Here is a 16,356-nt window from a genome sequence, read left to right on the forward strand (position 1 = left end):
TGTATTGCAAGGAGCCTGTCCCCCTTCTGGGGTTCTGATTGGCTCCCTGAATTGTTAGAGCACAGACAGGGCCCTGGTGCATTGCCAGTTGTAGCTTCTGTCCTGCCAGAAGTCACCTGCCCTGCTTTATTATTATAGTAATTTTCTGCTAGTTTTTGACAGCCATTCTTGCATTTCTACTTGTCTCTGCATATAGGATCCCTGCCTTCACCAGTACTGCATATGCTTGGTAATCTACTGTACCTTTTTTTCTGGATCTGGATTCTCTCCTGCTGCACCTCAAGCCATTTCTTGTGCTGTCTAGTTTTCACATTGACTCCTTGTACCTGAGTTAAGTCCTGGCAGCATCCTAGTACCGGGTGAACTTACTTCATCTGGGAAAGGTGGCTGTTATAGGTGAACACCATTATTAGTCTGCAGAAGTCATGTGGTGATCTAGGCGTGCATAACACTCTTTTCCAGAGATTGAATGTATTGTTTCCTAGGAAGAGTTTTCAAGTATCTCCTGACTTCTGCATATTCATCATGGTCAAAAGGTTTCAAGGTGGAGTCGGAGGCATGAGAAGGGAAAAAGCAGCAAAAGTGAGTCCATCTGCAAAGCTGCCAGAGGATCTTCTGAGACAGCAGAAGAGGGGAAGTAATGGGTGCCCGGATCCTTATGATTTGCAGCCTCTTTCTTTCATGTTGATTTCCAATCTTTCTACATCAGAAGTGTACAGGTGCACAATATATCAAGCAGCACAATAGGCCCAATAACTAGTACACAAGCACCATCACAACTGGCCCAATAAACAGTACAGAAGCACCATTACCATTTATCATCCCCCAAAAGAGAGAGTTATTTAGAGCCATGTGGAGGCCATCACTCATAGGATCCAAAAAGGGTTATCTCCAAAGTGCAGTGTGGATGAACACTGTTACTGCAGCAGAGTAGCTTGTAAAGGGGGCAAGAGTAGAAAGTCACTAGAGGCCAATGGAGGGCAACATGCTGCTTACCTGCCCTGTCAGGAGGCTTATAAGACAGTGTGTGTGTGAGAACTCACTGGCCTATGGCTAGTGATCTGGAGAGGCCCTTAAGGGTTGCAGTAATAATAAGAAGCTGGATGGGGTCCTTAGTGCTGAAGCTGCCGGCAGGAACAAGCAAGTGTGGGGGGGGGGTATCCACAAACCTCTATATCCTGAAGGGAATGTCTGACTTGTGCATCATAGAGCCAGAGAGACAGGACCCAGAGAAAGGCTGTGTCAGGTTGCAAAAAGCATAGTGTGGAGGCATGAACAGCTAGCTCCAGGGAAGAGTTGGATCAAATGCCAGCAGCCGAAGTCTAAAGGTACCAGGTGAGAGCACGCAATTTCCCTGGTATCAGTTGCTAGGTTTTTGCTGCAATAAGTAGTTGGAAGAGGCAGATTCGCACAAGTTATATTGTAACCAGACAGAGCAACAGGCATCTGTGTCCAGCCACCTTTGCTGTGCACACATGCATGTATGACCCAATATAGGGAGTCTCATTGCTTACAGTTATCACCACTCAACAGAAGGTGAATTAGTGAGTGGTTTATACAGTCTATTTGCAATTGTGTTTAATTAAGACCACCTGTGTACAGTACACTGGTATTTATCGAGTTCTAAACATGAAAACAAGAACCAGTTTGCGGAGCATATCTTGCAATCCAGTATTTTCATTCTGTGCATGTAGTGCCAAGCACATGATGCGAGAGCAACTGAAGCCAAATAAACTTTACATAAGTGTGAATTTGTGTGGCTTTACTACTACTGGGCTAGTTCAAAATTTTTAGCATAAAATGAGTGCAGGACTCATGGCAGAAAATAACTGACACGAAATTAAGTTATAAAAAAATGATGTTCTATAATATGCATCTCTTTCATTTTGTCTCTGATGAATACAGGATACAGCCATATGAAATGAAAAAGAAAAATATATATAAATGTAAATCTAACTCTAAAGGTGTAAATGAAAGAGTAATCAGCAGTAGCTTCATGAAAACATATTTCAGTGAATCTTTCCTGACTGATCTGCAATTAAACCAGATGCAAAAACATACTGAGCATAAACATTACAGCAAACATGCACAGTGATGGAAATAAATATGGAGTAAGTGATTGGTTATATGGATGTCAGCACGGTCCTTTATTGATTGAAGACATTCTCTTGGTACAAAACAGAGTATGTGGTTTTAAATGTAAATGATTGTTTATTTATAATGTTTTGACATTTAAGCAGCAGCTTATCCACATTTCATTAAGTGGAATGTATAATGGAGTACCTATATTGGAAAGATTAATAGGATATTCTGTGCAAACAAATCAGATGTTTAATCTGCACATCTCTAATCCATCAAATGTATGGAGTGGTGCTGCACTACTCTGTCAGGATCCGGCCAATGATCGGACTTTACTCACTGCTGGACTGGTTTCTTTAGGCTCCGAGGCGTTCAGACATCAGTGGCAGTGGTGGGTTATGGTTGAGGATTCTCCCCGGGGTCCGGTAGGATTTTCATGCGTGCGTCCTGACTCCTGTGTTGGCAGGCATGGGCGCAGCCATGTTGGTTCATATCACCTGACCAGTTTCCTCCAATGGCAGTCCTGCTAGTGTCCCAGCTGATCTCAGGATCCAATGACCAGCTGCCTGTGGGTATTTAGGACCAACTCCTGCAACAGGAAATTGCTGTTCAACATCACTATATGACTGCACGTAATCATTCCTTGTGACAAACGTCTCGTGTTCCAGAGGCTATATCATTTTCCTTGGTGTTCCTGTTTACCTGTGTTTCCCTGAAGATCTCAGTGTATTCTATCCTGTGTTCTTTACAAGTATCCTGTGTGCCTCAAGCTGTACCATTGTACATGCTGATCCTGTGATTGCAAACTACAAGTTTATCCTGTGTCTCAAGCTGCACCAATGTACATGCTGATCCAGTGATTACAAACTACAAGTTTATCCTGTCATTACTAACCACAAGCTTACTGTATCTCACAGCTGCACCACTGTGCAAATCTGTGCCTGTCTTTAGTTCCAGTTACAAATCTGTGTACAATCCCCAGTTCTTCTGCTAGCGTCCCCAGTGTTCCTGTGTACACTACAAGTTACTGAGTCTTCCTGTGTGTTTTAAGTCACATCCCTGAGTACAAATACACATTCCTGTGTTTAAATCTCCAGTTCTTCTGCCAGCGTCCCCAGTGTTCCTGTGTACAATACAAGTTACTGCTTCATCCTGTGTGGTTCAAGTCCCATACCTGTGTACAAATACACGGTCCTGTGTTTAAATCTCCAAGTCAGCTGTCAGTGCGGCTGGAGCCGCACCTCTGTGTACAAATTCCCCTCTCTGTGTATAAATCCTGTTTCCATTCCTCCATGCTATTTTCAATGTTCCCCGCATCAGTTATATTTAGTATATTATTCTAGTCTTCCGTCTCTCCCAGGTACCTGTCCAGAGGGCCGCAACCTGCTCACTTGGTGCAGCGAAAACCATATCCCGATTGGAGGGGTCACTGGAGAAAACCCCCAAGTGGGTTAGACTCTGCGTCTCTGGGCTGTTCTCGCCAAACCTGAGTTTGACCGCACTTGGGAGACTTAGGCCCTCATTCAGAGCCGTTCGCTATTTGCGGTCGTTCGTTCAAAAACAAGGGGTGGCTATTCAAATGATCCGTTCGCACATTGCAGTCTGTTCACACCTCTAAGTCTGAACGAGCGAGCAAAACATACGCTTGTTTATTTGATGAAAACGCCCCCTGGCCGCTCGCACCATACGTCATGTCCGCTATTTATTAGATTAATCGAGTACATCGTACAGCGTATGAACTGCTCGCTATTCTTGTGGTTGGTTTTTTCAACCGCTATTTTGCGAGCAGTTCTGAGTTTAAAAAAACCAAGTGACATCGTCAATGACGCTGCTGGATTAATTATGCACTCCCTTAAAACGCCCGTTTTGACCGTTAAGCACGCCTGCGTTCGAATTCCACTCCCCCGTTTTCAAGCACCTTCCCCTGTTACCACCCACATACGCCTCATTCTGTCACTCAAAATAGCAGGCACTCGCTATATAGCGTACAAACGATTTTCGGCCGCACTGACTGGTTCGCGCATGCGTACTAAAAACCGTACGCATGCGCAGATGTGCGAACATCGCTCGGAACGAGCGTACTGCCGCTAACGAGCGGCTCTGAATGAGGGCCTTAGTCCGTCACTTTCACCATTTTCCCCAATGGAACCCTCCGCCCAATCTTGAAGACACAAACACATTAGAGGGAAAAAAAATCAGCAGTGGGAGCATACAGTCAGGTCCATAAATATTGGGACATTGACAGAATTTTCATATTTTGGCCTCTATTCACCACCACAATGGCTTTGAAATGAAACAAACAAGATGTGCTTTAACTGCAGACTTTCAGATTTAATTTGAGGGTAATTACATCCAAATCAGGTGAACGGTGTAGAAATTACAACAGTTTCAATATGTGCCTCCCACTTTTTAAGGGGCCAAAAGTAATGGGACTATCAACTCAAAAGCTATTTCATGGACAGGTGTGGGCTATTCCCTCATTATTTCATTATCAATTAAGCAAGTAAAAGGTCTGGAGTTGATTCTAGGTGTGACATTTGCATTTGGAATCAGTTGCTGTCGACTCTCAATATGAGATCCAAAGAGCTGTCACTATCAGTGAAGCAAGCCATCATTAGGCTGAAAATCAAAACAAACCCATCAGAGAGATAGCAAAAACATTAGGTGTGGCCAAATCAACTGTTTGGAACATTCTTAAAAAGAAAGAATGCACCGGAGAGCTCAGTAACACCAAAAGACCCGGAAGACCACGGAAAACAACTGTTGTGGTTGACAGAAGAATTATTTCCCTGGTGAAGAAAAACCCCTTCACAGCAGTTGGCCAAATTAAGAACACTCTCCAGGAGGTAGGTGTATATGTGTCAAAGTCAACAATCAAGAGAAGACTTCACAAGAGTGAATATAGAGGGTTCACCACACGATGTAAACCATTGCTGAGCCACAAAAACAGAAAGACCAGATTAGAGTTTGCCAAACATCATCTAAAAAAGCCACTACAATTCTGGAACAACATCCTATGGACAGATGAGACAAGATCAACTTGTACCACAGTGATGGGAAGAGAAGAGTATGGAGAAGGAAAGGAACTGCTCATGATCCAAAACATACCACCTCATCAGTGAAGCATGGTGGTGGTAGTGTCATGGCGTGGGCATGTATGGCTGCCAATGGAACTGGTTCCCTTGTATTTATTGATGATGTGACTGCTGACAAAAGCAGCAGAATGAATTCTGAAGTGTTTTGGGCAATATTATATGCTCATATTCAGTCAAATGCACTCATTGGACGGCGCTTCATAGTGCAGATGGACAATGACCCGAAGCATACTGCAAAAGCAACTAAAGAGTTTTTTAAGGCTAAAAACTGCAATGTTATGCAATGGCCAAGTCAATCCCCTGACCTGAATCCGACTGAGCATGCATTTCACTTGATGAAGACAAAACGGAAGGGAAAATGCCCCAAGAACAAGCAGGAACTGAAGACATTTGCAGTAGATGCCTGGCAGAGCATCACCAGGGATGAAACCCAGCGTCTGGTGATGTCTATGCGTTCCAGATCTCAGGCTGTAATTGCCTGCAAAGGATTTGCAACAAAGTATTAAAAAGTGAAAGTTAGATTTAGGATTGTTTAGTTTGTCCCATTACTTTTGGCTCCTTAAAAAGTGGGAGGCACATATAGAAACCGTTGTAATTCCTACACCGTTCACCTGATTTGGATGTAATTACCCTCAAATTAAATCTGAAAGTCTGCAGTTAAAGCACATCTTGTTTGTTTCATTTCAAAGCCATTGTGGTGGTGAATAGAGGCCAAAATATGAAAATTCTGTCAATGTCCCAATATTTATGGACCTGACTGTATGTACAGGCTAACATAATTTTCCCCCATCAATCAGAAGTTTCAAGTACAGTAAAGATAGCATCCCTGTGGGTCTGTAAGTTCATTCAAGAGTTTTTATGAGATAAACTTATTAATCAATATGACTACTACCCAAATCTGCAAGGGGGAGCCCAGTTAGTGGGGCACGCTGCAGGCAGGTAAGTAACCACAGGAGGTAGTAGTGTGGCTCCAAACCTGGAGTTCGGGTTGAGACCACCTGAGAATATGTCGGTTGCAAGAAGCATCAGAGTCAGCAAGGAGAAGAGCCTCACAGGGCAGATGAGGGATATCCAACAAAATACACAACTGCTCAGGGACAGTGGGCCTGATTCAGCAAGGAATGCAGCTGCTAATACGCACGCAATCGGCCAATTGTTGCGTACTTTGCATACATCTCAGTGCGCGTGCGCTAATCGTCCATTGCGATCGGGTCTACGATCGCAATGACTCCACAGACCCATTGCAGAATTTCAACATCTAGACCTTAATCAAATACAAATGTTGTGGCAGGTACCGCAGAAGGATGTTCATGCAAGAAAGCCCAACAACATCCAAGCCAAAAGAAATGCCAACATTTCTCCATACTGGACTGCAGGACTGATCAACAGTTAAGTCACATACATACTTTTTCTGACAAATTTAATATAGAATTATTTTGTTGAATAAATAAATGAAAAGGTATAACATTTTGTGTTACTTGATTATTGGGTTCTCTATGAATTTTTATGATTTAGGTGAAGATTTAAAAACAATTGTGGCTACTTGTATGCAGAAATTCAGAGCAATCCCATGAAAATCCAACTTGTCAGTGGTTTCGTGAGCTTGCACTGTTGCCACCTTGAAATGCACAAATTTATGAAAAGATCGATCAAAGCAATTTCTGTCCGAAGGACATACATAAAGATGCATAAATTCCCCTCTGCACATGCAATGTATGCAAAACATAGTCATTTGTGCTTGTGCAAAAAGATAAATCTGACTCAGAATCAGGGCCAATGTGAGCTGGGGGACAGTACAATGTGGCATGTGAGCTTGGGGGGCACTTCAATGTTGCATAAAATAAACCAGGGACACTGTGTGCCCTAATGTGAACTGAGGACACTTTTTTTAATAATATGACCTGGGAACTACAATGTGGCATAATATGAACTGGGAGCACTGTGTGCAATAAATATGAACTAGGGCACTACTATGGTGCATATAATAAACCAGTACTAAGGGGCATAAAATGAACTAAATCATTACTGTTACGGATGTGCATGGACCCACGTGTTTTAGTTCTAATTCATCATTGTGTTTTGGTTTTGCCAAAACCGCCCTGAAGTGTTTTGGATTCCTACGGTATTATTAACCTCAATAACATTAATTTCCAGTCAATTTTGACCACCTCACTTCTCACAATATTGTTTTCAGTTTTCACCCATACTAAGAGACAGAGCAGCACAACAAACATGTGGCAGTTTAAGAAAAGAATACAGCACATCTTGGAAACATAGGGGCATATTCAATTGGGCACGAGGTTTAGCGAGGTAAAAAACATTGCACCCAATTTTGGAATACCGCAGGTATGCGCACTCCCAATACCCGCAGTATCCAGTTAACAAAAATAGTGATCGCTGGGTTTTCAGCTCTGAAAACCCAGCGCTGCGTAAATAAAATAAAATTCTTCACTTACCTGCTGTCAGGGTTCAGCCTAGGATCGGCCTCTCTCACCTCCTTGCCGGCTTCCCCTAACTTCCTTGCGGTCAGACGTCTGGTACAGTGATGGATGTGGGGCTGAGTATTCTGCCTTAGGTGCTTTTTGCGAGCTTCCATGGTCGGCTGTGTGTGCTGGGGATCGAAGTTCCCATCATGGGCGCCGCCATGACAGTTCCTCTCATGTGACAGTACTCCTAACCTATGGTAGCATGATTTCAGTCAGCTGATGCTGTGCTCCAGTAATCTGCTACCCCTGGGTATAAATCCGCCTCTAGAACTCCAGGAAGTTGCTGTTCAACTTCTTCTCTGTTCCAGTGATACCAGCGTTGCTCTGTGCTAATCTTTCAGAGAGTTACTTCAGCCTGTTCACAGTTCTCCAGTTTCCAGTATTAGCTTCCAAGCTATTCATAGTATGAGAGTAGTTCTCTCCCAGTATCCAGACTGTTTTGTTTTCTATGTCTGTGTGTCTTTGTATATGTGCTGCTAGTATTGCAGCTTCCTTGTGTTACTGAGGTGTCAGATTACCTGCTGGTATTAATTAGCTCACAGCTGGACCTCCCAGCACATGTCTGTGTCAATCTGCCCTGCGTCCTGTCAGTGCAAATCTGCACTTGCATTTAGCACTCTCCTAGTGTATGCCTGACTTCTCTTTGCATCTTGTCTGTGCAGCCAGCAACTACATTTATAGTACCCCAGTATATGTCTGTGTTCTTTGCTCAGTGTCTTGTCTCTGCCAATCATTTCCAGCATTCCAATATATTCCCTGAGTCCACTCTGCTCTTGTCTGTGCAATCTCCACTATATGTCTGTGTTCTTTGCCCAGTGTCTTGTCTCTGGTAATCAGCTCCAATCATTTCTAGCATTCCCATATATTCCCTGAGTCCACTCTGCTCTTGCCTTTGCAATCCCCGGTATATGTCTGTGTTTTTCTGCATATTTAACTGTTTCCAGCCCATGCCTGTGTTATAGCATTCTGTCCCATTTTCCGAGTTCATTCATTCCATTCACCTCCAGTGCTATTGCATTCATTATAGTTTCCGGTCTTCTGCCATTCCCAGGTACCTGTCCAGAGGGCCGCGACCTGCTCACTTGGTGCAGCTGAAAACCAAATCCCAATTGGAGGGGTCACCAAGTGGGTTAGACTCCGCACCTCTGGGCAGGTCTAGCCAAACCTGGGTTTGGTCGCAACTAGGAGACCTAGTCTAGTCACTCCCCTAGTCACCCGAACCCCTCGGCTCACCGTCCTCCACAGAGGAATTCTTGCACTGGATCGTGACAGTTTGAACAGCCCAATATGCAAGCCGCCGGGTTCCAGGGTGATGCAGGGTTTCAGGATTTACTCTTTCGTGTGACTGCACAGGAGACAGCTTTGCAATCCGTCAGACAGCAGCTGCAAGAACTCTCTAGTCAAATTATGGTTATTCATTCAGTTCTAGCTGCTTTGTCCCCAGACACACCACAAGTTCCGCCAGTGAATTCTCCACAGTTTTGTTCTGAAGTTTCAATTACACCTACAGATGAAAAATTTTCTGTGCAAGCTAGTGAACCTCTCAAGTGTCCTCTGGTTCCCCAATTTTCTGATATGCGTGACCCTGAATCTTTCAAGAGTTTCTACTGGCTTCTAGAACAACTACAAAATCTTCGTCCTAAAATTTTTCAAGTTATTCCCAAGCTTTCTAGTGCTACTCCTGACTTGACTAACAGCTTTTCCAAACAAACTAAAGTAAAGCTTCAAAGTTTCCTGCGCCCTAAACTTACAGAGGTTGAACGTCAGCGACGCCGGGAACTGCATCTCTGTTTATATTGTGGTTATGACGATCACTTTCTTAAGGACTGTACTCTGCGCCCACTGAGAAGTGGTGACAAGTGTGTGACTCCCAATATCTGCGCTTTCAGTTCTCCCCATCATCCATCAGTGATTCCCATTTCTTCAGTTACAGATAAGGAGGTGATGTCCACTGAGCAAAAGAAAGTTCAAGTTTTCGATTGGGGCCCTGCTACAAGATGCTTCAACCCTCGTCTAAGAAATATTGGGAGGATATTTCAACCTTCTGAAGTCAGGGACACTACTCATTCCATTTCTACTGGTCACGGCCCGGATTCCATTTCCATCGGTCCCAGTCCGGATTCTGTTTTTCCCAATATGGGACTCCAGTCAGTAGCCCCAGGAGGGGTCTCAACTTCCTTACCCCGAGTGGGGGTCCCAAGTCTCGCACCCCAGCAGGGGATCCCAAGTCTCGCACCCCAGGAGGGGGTCCCAAGTCTCGCACCCCTGGAGGGGGTCCCAAGTCTCACACCCCAGGAGGGGGTTTCAAGTTCCACCCCCCAGAAGGGGGCCTTCGTTTCAAGTTTCATGCCCCAGGAGGGGGTTTCAGATCTCTCACCCCAGAAGGGGGTTACAAGTGTTGTACCCCAGGAGGGGGCTTTCATTTCAAGTTTCACGCCCCAGGGAGGGGTCTTCGTTTCGAGTTTCATGCCCCAGGAGGGGGCCTTCGTTTTGAGTTACACGCCTCAATAGGAGACCATCGTTTCGAGTTTCATGCCCCAGGAGAGGGCCTTAGTTTCGAGTTTCATGCCTCAAGGGGAGGCCTTAGTTTTGCATGTTATGCCCCAGGAGCGGGCCGTAATTTCAAGTGTTACTCTCCAAGATAGGGTCTCAAGTTCCATACCTTGAGAGGGGGTTCTGAGCCACTCACCCCAGGAGGAAGTCTGTGTTCTTGCATCCCAAAAGGGGGTTTCATATTGCGTACCCCGAAAGGAAAAGCCAAGTCAGCTTCCCCAGAAGGGGGTTTTAGGTCCCATACTCCAACAGGGAGTGTCAAGTTCTGTACTCCCGGAGGGGGCCTTGAGTCTCTCACCCCAAAAGAAGGTTTCAAATCTTGTTTCCCAGGAAGGGGCCTCAAGTCAAGTACCTCAACAGGGGTTTCCTGACTCTATACCCCAGGAGAGGGTTTCAAGTGTCATACCCCAAGGAGGGGCCTCTAATGCTATACTCCAAAAGGGGGTTCCTAGTGTTACACCCCAAGAGGGAGCCTTAAATATTCTTCCCCAGAAAGGGATTTCAAGTATTCCACCCCAGGATGGGGTTTCCAGTTTCATACCCCAGGAGGGGAATTCAAGTGTCTCACACCAGGATGGGGTTCCCAGTGTTGTGCCCCAAGGGGGAATTTCAAGTGTTATTCTCCAAGAAGGGACCTCAAGTGTCTCACCCCAGGATGGGGTTCCAAGTGTTGTACCTCAAGATGGGAATCCCAGTGTTATACCCCAGGAGGGGATTTCAAGTGCCTCATCCCAAGATGGGGTTCCCAGTGTAATGCCCCAAGATGGGGTTCATGGTGTTATTCCCCTGGAGGGGACTTCAAGTGTCTCACCCCGGGATGGGTTTCCCAGTGTAATACCCCAGGAGGGGATTCCCAGTGTTATGTTTCAAGAGAAAGTTCTTGTTTCAAGTTCTTCACCCCAGGATAGGGTTTCTAGTGTTATACCCCAGGAGGGGATTTCAAATGTTACACCCCAAGAGGAAATCCTCGTTTCAAGTTCTTCACCCCAGGAGGGTGTTTCAAGCCTCTTACCCAGAGAGAGGGTTCCTAGTGTCCTTCCCCAGGTGGGGACTTCAAGTGTCTCACTCCAGGATGGGGTTCCCAGTGTCATTCCCCAGGAGGGGGTTTCGAGCAGTATACTTCAAAGAACAACTTCCGCTAATTTGTCCATCCCAGTTATAAATTCTTCTGTTCCTATGTTCAGGGGATCTTCACAAGCCTCACGCTCTTTTGAATCGGAGTCTAGCGTTTTTGAACAGACTGCCTAGGAGATTGATAACCACTTGAAAAATGTGACTTTTGTGATCTCAGAGGTCCCTGGGCTTCTGGGGAAAAAAGGACTCAAGTCTCTAGTTGAGGCCGTTTGAGGTAGAGTTGTGGAAAATCTTAGTAAAGAAACCAATTACCTCATCATGAGCCCCAACGATGATAAATCTAAACGGAAAGTGGCAGAAAATCTTGGTATCAAGGTCATCGACGAGGACCAATAGTTTGAATTAATGTATTCTTCGTCCAATGACGTAGTAGGTACTGACCATATAATCCCTGAGAATAACAAATTTTTAAATTTTGGTGCAGATAAAGAACATCAATTAATGCCAATTACATCTCCTGTTTATCAATCGATGGATCTCCAGTATAATCCATGTCCACTCCTAACTGTGTTTTGTCCATTCCAGTATGCTCAACTAAAGTGTCTGAGGTTTCTTCAATTCCAAAAGGGAAAAGCCCTAAATCAAAGACCAAAGAAATTTCATGCTCACAAACAGTTCTCCTACCTTCCTCTGTGGATAAAACCAGTTCTTCAACTAAAGACCTTATCTCTGAGCAAAATTTTTTGGGAACAGATAATTGCCTGAAGGACTTGTCTTTTGTGATCTCGGGAGTCTTAGAATCTGTTGAGAATAATGAAGCCAAATCTTTAATAGAAATTTATGGAGGCAAAGTTTTTGAGAAACTCAGCAGTAAAATCAATTATCTTATTTTGGGCCGTGATGGAGGGAGATCCAGGCGAGCAAAAGCAAAAGATTTGGGGGTCAAAGTCATTAATGAGGATACATTTTTTGAATTGGTGGACATTTATTTCAGCAAACAGTTACTTCTTGAATAAGCCTCCTTATGTAGTATTCCCGTACTTCCAGTCTCTAAAAATGGATACGAAAGTTGGGAGGATATCTGAAAAGTTATTTTTTCTAGTCTGCTGGAACCCAGTTCTTATTGTGTCTTCAAGCAAGATTTTTTTTTGATGTTTTCAAGTCGGATTTTCGAGTTTCCTGTGTTTTTCAAGTATTTTTTTTGTGTCTTTCTGAGGAGTTCCAGTTGAGCCTTTATGGGTGTTCGGTGCCCACCCTAAAAGGAGGGGGTACTGTCAGGGTTCAGCCTAGGATCGGCCTCTCTCACCTCCTTGCCGGCTTCCCCTGACTTCCTTGCGCTCAGACGTCTGGTGCAGTGATGGATGTGGGGCTGAGTATTCTGCCTTAGGTGCTTTTTGCGAGCTTCCATGGTCGGCTGTGTGTGCTGGGGATCGGAGTTCCCATCATGGGCGCCGCCATGACAGTTCCTCTCATGTGACAGTACTCCTAACCTATGGTAGCATGATTTCAGTCAGCTGATGCTGTGCTCCAGTAATCTGCTACCCCTGGGTATAAATCCGCCTCCAGAACTCCAGGAAGTTGCTGTTCAACTTCTTCTCTGTTCCAGTGATACCAGTGTTGCTCTGTGCTAATCTTTCAGAGAGTTACTTCAGCCTGTTCACAGTTCTCCAGTTTCCAGTATTAGCTTCCAAGCTATTCATAGTCTGAGAGTAGTTCTCTCCCAGTATCCAGACTGTTTTGTTTTCTATGTCTGTGTGTCTTTGTATATGTGCTGCTAGTATTGCAGCTTCCTTGTGTCACTGAGGTGCCAGATTACCTGCTGGTATTAATTAGCTCACAGCTGGACCTCCCAGCACATGTCTGTGTCAATCTGCCCTGTGTCTTGTCAGTGCAAATCTGCACTTGCATTTAGCACTCTCTTAGTGTATGCCTGACTTCTCTTTGCGTCTTGTCTGTGCAGCCAGCACCTACATTTATAGTACCCCAGTATATGTCTGTGTTCTTTGCTCAGTGTCTTGTCTCTGCCAATCATTTCCAGCATTCCCATATATTCCCTGAGTCCACTCTGCTCTTGTCTGTGCAATCTCCAGTATATGTCTGTGTTCTTTGCCCAGTGTCTTGTCTCTGGTAATCAGCTCCAATCATTTCTAGCATTCCCATATATTCCCTGAGTCCACTCTGCTCTTGCCTTTGCAATCCCTGGTATATGTCTGTGTTTTTCTGCATATTTAACTGTTTCCAGTCCATGCCTGTGTTATAGCATTCTGTCCCATTTTCCGAGTTCATTCATTCCATTCACCTCCAGTGCTATTGCATTCATTATAGTTTCTGGTCTTCTGCCATTCCCAGGTACCTGTCCAGAGGGCCGCGACCTGCTCACTTGGTGCAGCTGAAAACCAAATCCCAATTGGAGGGGTCACTGGAGAAAACCACCAAGTGGGTTAGACTCCGCGCCTCTGGGCAGGTCTAGCCAAACCTGGGTTTGGTCACAACTAGGAGACCTAGTCTAGTCACTCCCCTAGTCACCTGAACCCCTCAGCAGAGGAATTCTTGCACTGGATTGTGACACCTGCCCAGGGGTCTCTGTGGCTCCCGGTGGCCTCCCCTCTATCTTCTTACTAGAGAGGGGGCTGCTGGGAGTCCCAGGGGCTCCTGGGAGGCTCCAGGGGCTGGTGGGAGGGGCAAGAGATGCTGGGAGATGTAGTTCTCCCAGCGCCCATTCCAGGGGGCCACACATACACAGGGGGTCACACACACACTCATACACACAGACTCACTCATACACACTTTCAAACACCACACACACTGACATACTCAACCTGCTGCAGAAGAGTCGGCTCCCGACGCTGGATGCTGAAGACAGCGCTGCAGAAGGTAAGTAATTAAGGACTAATTAAGCTAATTGGAAATAATTGCTTAATTAGTCCTAAGGGGGGGTGCCGCCGGGGTCCCAGAGCAAGTCCCACTGATTTTTCCTAAAAATAAAGATTTTAGGAAAAATCACACTTGCTCTGGGGTTGTGTGAAAAAAAACCATCCCGACAGTCAAAAAATAAAAAAACCTGCACCTAATTGAATTGCAAAAATTTCGCACCTACAGGAAAATCCTCGCAGGTGCAGGATTTTTGCAATTCACGCACCCAATTGAATATGCCCCATAGTGGCACTGCAGTGGCAGACATGATGGAAGTTAATATACTGTAAACTATACAATGCTATAAAAATGTTTTCATTAATCAAGAACTAGATCAGAGGCCTGAGGTTGCAATATTAGTGGAAACCAGTTAAGAATTGATTGATTACTTGATTAGTCTTAATTTAACTCTAAAAATCAAATAAGAGAAATCGAAAGCATTGTTACAAAACAAAACAAGCATCCAAAATCCCAATGAGATTGATTCCTCAGGATTTAAGACTTAGTCAAATTTAATAATTATTAATTACATGATTTGATGATACTAGTCTGTATCTGCTCAGAAGCTGCAGGAAACAGGGCCTATATGCATGGATGAGAATATGGCATTGACATACAAAAGAACATTAACAGTAACATGCAGTACACTTCCTGTCAAACATCAGAATCTTGGCAAAGCCCATAATGAAAAGAGGTGCACGACAGAACTGTCCTTGTAAATGTTTTGTATATTAAAAAGGACATGCACAGTTTAACAAACCAAGCACTTCAGCACAGGAACTGCCTTTTTTAAGCTGAATTGCTTGGTTTGTTTGGACCCCACAAAACAAGCTACCAATGGGCTTCAGGTGTCTTACAGTATGGTTAATCATGTCTACAGCTGGAAGATATCATTATCATCCTCGTCCTCACTATTGTTAACATCATCATGAAATATTAGCTCATCCAAACTTCAATCCACCATTAAAGTCTCTGTACATTGTTATAATTGGCAGCAAAGGTCTTCCTCATAGAATTTGTAGTTAATTTTAATGAACATCAGTTTTTCCACATTTTTAGGAAGTAGCAACTTAAGCAAATCACTGAAAAGGTTCCCAGCTATGCTACACACTTTTTCTGAGTATACACTGGAGGGTGAGCAGCTTAAGTACAATAAAACTAGTTTGTACAAGGGGCTCCAAATTGCCTTTTTTTTCCTACCAGTAATCAAAAGCAATGTGTGACATGCTAATTTGTACATTGTCATTAAAATAATCCTCCACCATTTTTTTGGTGTTTAGTGTATCAGATTAAGTCACAGTACAGGTGTCAATATTATGGGAAATTCTTTCAAGTCTGACCAGATGTCAAATTGGTGTCTCACTTTCGTGCGCTGAGTTGACTCCAAGTGACTCACCACCAATGCGTCACTTGCAAAAGGTAATTTTGTTCCTGGCAACAGCATTTACAGGAGAAAATGAAGAGGAGACGTCTTCATGTCATGTGCAATTTGAGCTGACAACTTGCTAGCAAGGAGCTCTTTGCATCTCTTAAGATCTGTGTTAGTTGGAAAGAAAGACATTACATACAATTTAAACCTAAAATCAAGCATAGTTGTGAAATTGTAGTGATCCGATTGCAAGATGTTGACAACCCTTTGGTCCTGGCGAAGCGAATAAAGAACTTGGTTTACAAGTCCAACATACTTTGTAGAATCAATTTGTTTCATCTACTCCTTCAGTTTCTCTAACTGCTGTTCCAGTAGTTTTATTAAGGGAATCGCCTGACTCAGGCTGGCAGTGTCTGAACTCACTTTGTTAGTTACTACTTCAAATGGTTTCAGTAGCTCACATAAAACAAAATATTCTCTGGTGTGCTGGATTAAGGTGCATTTCCCCTCCTCTCCCCGTCATGACTTGTTGTGTAGGTTTGAATGGCTTATTGCTGTTCATCCACCATTTGCTGAAACATATAAAGGGTGGAATTCCACCTGGTCATTACCTCTTGCTTTAGTTGGTGGTATGGCAAATAGAACTGTTCTTGTATCCTCTGCAATCTTCTACATGTAGTTGCTGAATGCCAAAAATGTCCAGACATTTTTGGGTCTGCAGACAGCATTTCCTGCACACCGCTGTCATTTAAAAAAAAAAAATCTGAACCACCAAGTTTATTGTATA

The sequence above is a fragment of the Taudactylus pleione genome, unplaced genomic scaffold (genome assembly GCF_031769625.1).
Source record: "Taudactylus pleione unplaced genomic scaffold, aTauple2 ptg000487l, whole genome shotgun sequence".
In the NCBI taxonomy this organism is placed as follows: domain Eukaryota; kingdom Metazoa; phylum Chordata; class Amphibia; order Anura; family Myobatrachidae; genus Taudactylus; species Taudactylus pleione.